This window comes from Urtica dioica, chromosome 1, assembly GCF_054948205.1.
Source record: "Urtica dioica subsp. dioica isolate 48M chromosome 1, U.dioica_male_clone48M_v1_H2, whole genome shotgun sequence".
Taxonomy (NCBI): domain Eukaryota; kingdom Viridiplantae; phylum Streptophyta; class Magnoliopsida; order Rosales; family Urticaceae; genus Urtica; species Urtica dioica.
The window spans coordinates 20,993,528-20,999,831 of NC_142756.1; positions in this window are offsets into that span (position 1 = coordinate 20,993,528).

Genomic DNA, 6,304 nt, shown 5'->3' on the forward strand with positions numbered 1-6,304 from the left:
GAATCGATCTAGGGTTTGAGAAAATAATTAACGCTTCGGTAAGCGGCGGAATTTTAAAAATTTTCTTTTACAAGTAAAACAGTTTTTACTAACCTAGACAAGTGCAAGTACATGTAATTAAAAACCAATATGAGCTAGAAGTTTACTAACCTTTCTTGAAGCTTGAACTTTGAAGAAGCTTGTGAAAAGTTTGCAACGCTCGTCTCCCCTCGCAGCACGTCTCTCTTTCTTTCCTCGGCACCTCGAGCAACCACGAAAGTTTCTATCACTAAATCACTCGAAAAGAAGGAATCAGTGAGTGGGCACTTTTAAACACTACGACTTAAGAACAAGTCTCGAAGTCGCAGAGCTAAACACTAGGTCGAGTGAGGACCTAGGTGCCAAGACAAGAAAAATCGAAAATAAACTAGAGAGAGAGAGAAGAGGGGCGGCAACCACAAGTTCTAGAGAGAGAAGCTCTCAATCTCTAACTTATGTGGAATGAATAGAATGAGAGGAATGAGGGTCCTATTTATAGGAGAAGGGTTGGCCTTGGAAAGAAGTAGTTTCCTCTTATTTTCCAGGCCTTAATGAGCAATCTTTTATTGCCCATTCCTATCCAAGATAGGCGCCCACCTCAAGTGAATCCCCAAGGGATTAGTTTCCTCTTTTGTTCTCTCTTGGTTGCCTTGGCCGAATTTCCTTATGGCAAGCATAGGAAATTTGTTTCCTCTTTTTCTTTTGGCAAGTATCTTGATACATTTATGCACAAAATAATCTCTCTTTCTCTTGGGTATATGGGCGCCCATTTCACATCTAGAAGGAGCTTCTAGAAGCTTCTTCATTTGTTCATGACAACATGAGAAAAGCCCATTAAGAATTTTCAATAAAATTCTTATGAAATGAAATTAATTCACAAGGCCCAATAAATCTTATTTTGGCCGAGTGAAACTTGTCATCAAATGACCATGTCAAAAAATTTATTGACATTCATTTCATCATTTGTCTCAAAAGACAAAAATACCCTTTTGACTATTTTCGTTCTTGTTTTGACTTAGCTTCCAGTTTAACTATTCCTATCGATGTGATTCGTGACAGTGACCTCATGGACCCAAATGAACAAAGCTTGAGCTAAACACTTGGACTCAAAAGTTCACAAACCTTTTCCAAGTTTAGCTTAATGCCAACTGACTCCACTAAAGAGCTGACATTGAAAATCTCTCGGTTCAAATGAATTTATTTTCTACTCAAGAATTCGACCTAATTATGATGAGCGGATCCACTAAATATTATCTATGTTTACCCTTCATGAATGTCATCAGCTAGTCGGGATTTACTAAATTACCATTTTACCCTTCTAGCTGTTATTTCCTCAACTCCTTTGTCGCTTGTGAATAAGTTAGAAACAATGTATTGACGAGGAGCTAACAAGTCACATTGTTTCATCCAAAAGAGTCAGGACTCAATTTGGACACTGGCCAGTTCATTTATTCACACTCCAAGGAACAAAGCATGAGGTGACATACATTGCATTTCAGCAATCTTGTACATGAATTCCATATCTATGAGAACTTCACAAAGTTACTCATGACAGACTCACAACTTAGTACTTCACCAATAGGCCTTGTTCGGAATCACATAGTGAGTCCGAACTTTGACTTTCTCAAATGAGAATACTAAGGTGTGAAATGGCATGACTCATTTCAGGATTAAGGTAAGCATGATGCAATTCATACATAGTGACTTCGAGACATAACATGTTAAATGGTTTGTTCTTATATTGTCTCTAGAAGTGCACTGGTCAATTCAGTACCTTCGGAAGATACCTAGAAGAACTATAGAGTCCCCAACTCTCAATGCGTCATAACCAGACATCATAGATTCTTCTAACAATCATACTGAGGTCAATAGTCCTTTGACCCTAAGATTGCGAATATATCGTTTTAAGCAAACTACGAAAAGTTTGTTCATGCAAATCTACATTTGTCTCTTCGTAAGTTGTTAAGTTTGTTTATGGACTAAAAGATTAAGGTTTTATCATAAAGCTTCAGACAAGGAAGATTGAATGAACGTTTCAACTTTATTATTAATGAATAAGCAATTACAAGCAAGAGTCTTCGTAAGACTATATGACATCAAATGTACATAAATAGACACTACTACTCTTCTTGTGGGCACCATTGACAACAGCGACATTTGTGTGGCGAGGTTTCCCGTGGACGCTGGCTAGACCAGATACGCCCAACAGACGCAGACCTTGAACCCATTTGTAACTCGTTGCCTATCGGCTCACGAGCTGGGCGGCGAGCGCGATGCCACATTTGTGTGGCGAGGTTTCCCGTGGACGCTGGCTAGACCAGATACGCCCAGCGGACGCAGACCTTGAACCCATTTGTAACTCGTTGCCTATCGGCTCACGAGTTGGGCGGCGAGCGCGATGTGAGATTTGTGTGGCAAGGTTTCCCGTGGACGCTGGCTAGACCAGATACGCCCAGCGGACGCAAACCTTGAACCCATTTGTAACTTGTTGCCTATCGGCTCACGAGCTGGGCGGCGAGCGCGGACTCGAGACTCAACTCGAGGACTCATGTAGAGCCTGCACGAGGAGTAGTTACTTGACTTGTGGACTTGGGACTCAACTCGAGGGCTCTTGTAGAGCCTGCACGAAGAGTCTTGTGGAGAGTCGGCGCGAGGAGTATCAGTCGACTCGCGGACTCGGAGCTCGACTCGAGGAATGAACTCATCCTGAGGAGACATGTGAAGAGTCGGCACGAGGAGTATTAGTCGACTCGTGGACTCGAACTCGACTCGAGGACTCACGTAGAGCCTGCACGAGGAGTTTTGTGGAGAGTCGGCGCGAGGAGTATCGGTTGACTCGCGTACTCGGAGCTCGACTCGAGGAATGAACTCATCCCGAGGAGACATGTGAAGAGTCGGCACGAGGAGTATTAGTCGACTCGTCGACTCGAACTCGACTCGAGGACTCACGTAGAGCCTGCACGAGGAGTTTCGTGAAGAGTCGGCACGAGGAGTATTGGTCGACTCGCGGACTCGAACTCGACTCGGGGACTCATGTAGAGCCTGCACGAGGGGTTTCGTGAAGAGTCTTTCTCTGGGACCCCCTTTTTTTTTTTTTAGTTGTTGTTGAATTGTTGAGTTGTTTCTAGTTTCGTTGAGCATTGTCTCCCATTAGGCCCCCAAGTTTCTTGTGTACTCGCAGAGGCGACTAGAAATTACAATGCAACAAGATAAAGGCTTCGAGGCAAAATGTAATCTAATTATCATGTCGAAGTAGTCGAAAATTACATTCCCAGGCCACCGGCCTTATTAAAATTTGAAATTGTCTTAAAACCGGAAATAAAATGACATAAATCAGGCGTAGAGAAGACCTTGTCTTCGAGTTGGAAGATGGTGCTCACCATCTTTCCCTTGCCTTTCCCATCCACGCCCTGGATGTAGCACATCCATGCCATCGATTGATCTCCCAACATAATGGCAATCCCCTTGTTAGTCGGGAACTTCATCATCAAGTGGTAGGTGGACGTAATGGCCTTCAATCAATTGAGAGTCGGGCGACCGATGATGATGTTGTACGCCGAGGGCTGGTCCACGACCAGGAATGACACGACGCGAGTGACCTCGAGCCCTCCCAACGTCCCGAAGGTGACCGGGAGGTCAATAGTGCCCTCCGTCATGACCCTCTCCCCGGAGAAGCCAAAGAGTGGGGTCGAGATTGGGGTCGGTTTAAGTCCGGTCAGCTTCATCCTGTCCAACGCTGATTTGAAGATGATGTCGGCCGAGCTGCCGTTATCAATCAGGATTCTTCGGACGAGATTGTTGGCGACCGGGGCCGAGACGACTATTGCGTCATTGTGCGGGTGGAGAACTCGTGTCGCCTCTTGGCCGGTGAAGAACATGGACTCGAACGGGGTCGGAGGGGGAGCCTCGTACGTATGGTTGATGTAGTGCGCAATTTTTCCTTGGGAAACCTCACGCACGTACTTCTTCCTTTGCGTGGACGAGTCCCCAAACTCCGGGCCACCCTGTTGGAATTGATCTAGGGTTTAAGAAAAAGATTAAACGCTTCAGGAAGCGGCGGAATTTTAAAAAATTTCTTTTCAAGTAAAAACAGTTTTTACTAACCTAGACAAAGAGCAAGTACATGTAATTAAAAACTATTATGAGTATAGAAGTTTACTAACCTTTCTTGAAGCTTGAACTTTGTAGAAGCTTTTGGAAAGTTTGCAACGCTCGTCTCCTCGCAGCACGTCTCTCTTTCTTTCCTCGGCACCTCGAGCAACCACGATAGTTTCTATCACTAAATCACTCGAAATAAAAGGAATCAGTGAGTGGGCACTTTTAACCACTACGACTTAAGAACGAGTCTTGAAGTCGCAGGGCTAAACACTAGGTCGAGTGAAGACCTAGGTGCCAAAACAAGAAAAATCGAAAATAAACTAGAAAGAGAGAGAGAGAGGAGTTCGGCCAAGTTCTAGAGAGAGAGAGTCTCTCAAATCTCTTAAACTTGGATGAATGAAAAGTGAGGAAATGAGGCTCCTATTTAGAGGAGAGGTCTAACCTTCAATATGGTAGTTTCCTCTTCTATAGAATATCACATATTCATGAGCCAATTTCCTCTTTTTCCCTTTGAGACACTCGGCCAACACAAGGCTTCTAGAAGCCTTGATTTGTTTCCAATTTTGTTCATGGCTTGCCTTTTCTCTCAACATGGCCGATTCCCTTATGCATGCATATGCAAATTTGTTTCCTCTTTTTTCTTTTGGCAAGTATCTAAATACATTTATGCAAAAAATAAACTCTCTTTCCTTAGGTATGTTGGGCGCCCAACATGTCTCTAGAAGGAGCTTCTAGAAGCTTCTTCATTTATTCATGAGAACATGAAAAAGGCCCATTAAGAATTTTCAATAAAACTCTTATGAAATGAAATTAATTCACGAGGCCCAATGATCAAGTCATGGCCGAGTGACATTAAGTCATCAAATGAACTTGTCAAAATTTGTTGACATTCATTTCATCCTTTGCCTCAAAAGACAAAAATACCCTTTTAACTATTTTCGTTCTTGTTTTGACTTAGCTTCCAGTTTAACTATTCCTATCGATGTGATTCGTGACAGTGACCTCATGGACCCAAATGAACAAAGCTTGAGCTAAACACTTGGACTCAAAAGTTCACAAACCTTTTCCAAGTTTAGCTTAATGCCAACTGACTCCACTAAAGAGTTGACACTGAAAATCTCTCGGTTCAAATGAATTTATTTTCTACTCAAGAATTCGACCTAATTATAATGAGCGGTTCCACTGAATATTATCTATGCTACCCTTCATGAATGTCATCAGCTAGTCGGGATTTACTAAATTACCATTTTACCCTTCTAGCTGTTATTTCCTCAACTCCTTTGTCGCTTGTGAATAAGTTAGAAACAATGTATTGACGAGGAGCTAACAAGTCACATTGTTTCATCCAAAAGAGTCAGGACTCAATTTGGACACTGGCCAGTTCATTTATTCACACTCCAAGGAACAAAGCTTGAGGTGACATACATTGCATTTCAGCAATCTTGTACATGAATTCCATATCTATGAGAACTTCACAAAGTTACTCATGACATACTCACAACTTAGTACTTCACCAATAGGCCCTGTTCGGAATCACTTAGTGAGTCCGAACTCTGACTTTCTCAAATGAGAATACTAAGGTGTGAAATGGCATGTCTCATTTCAGGATTAAGGTAAGCATGATGCAATTCATACATAGTGACTTCGAGACATAAGAGGTTAAATGGTTTGTTCTTATCTTGTCTCTAGAAGTGCACTGGTCAATTCAGTACCTTCGAAAGATACCTAGAAGAACTATAGAGTCTCCAACTCTCAATGCCTCATAACCAGACATCATAGATTATTCTAACAATCATACTGAGGTCAATAGTCCTTTGACCCTAAGATTGCGAATATATCGTTTTAAGTTTGTTCATGCAAATCTACATTTGTCTCTTCGTAAGTTGTTAGGTTTGTTTATGGACTAAAAGACTAGGGTTTTATCATAAAGCTTCAGACAAGGAAGATTAAATGAACGTTTCAACTTTTTATTAATGAATAAGCAATTACAAGCAAGAGTCTTCGTAAGACTATATTACATCAAATGTACACAAATAGACACTACTACTCTTCTTGTGGGCACCATTGACAAAAAACTCCCACTTGACTCAAAGAAGATGTGAGTAGTCCTTTATGCCTAATCCCTCTCGATGTTGGTCGAAGACCAGGTTCGCTAGGGCCTTGGTGAATGGATCTGCCAGAGATCTAC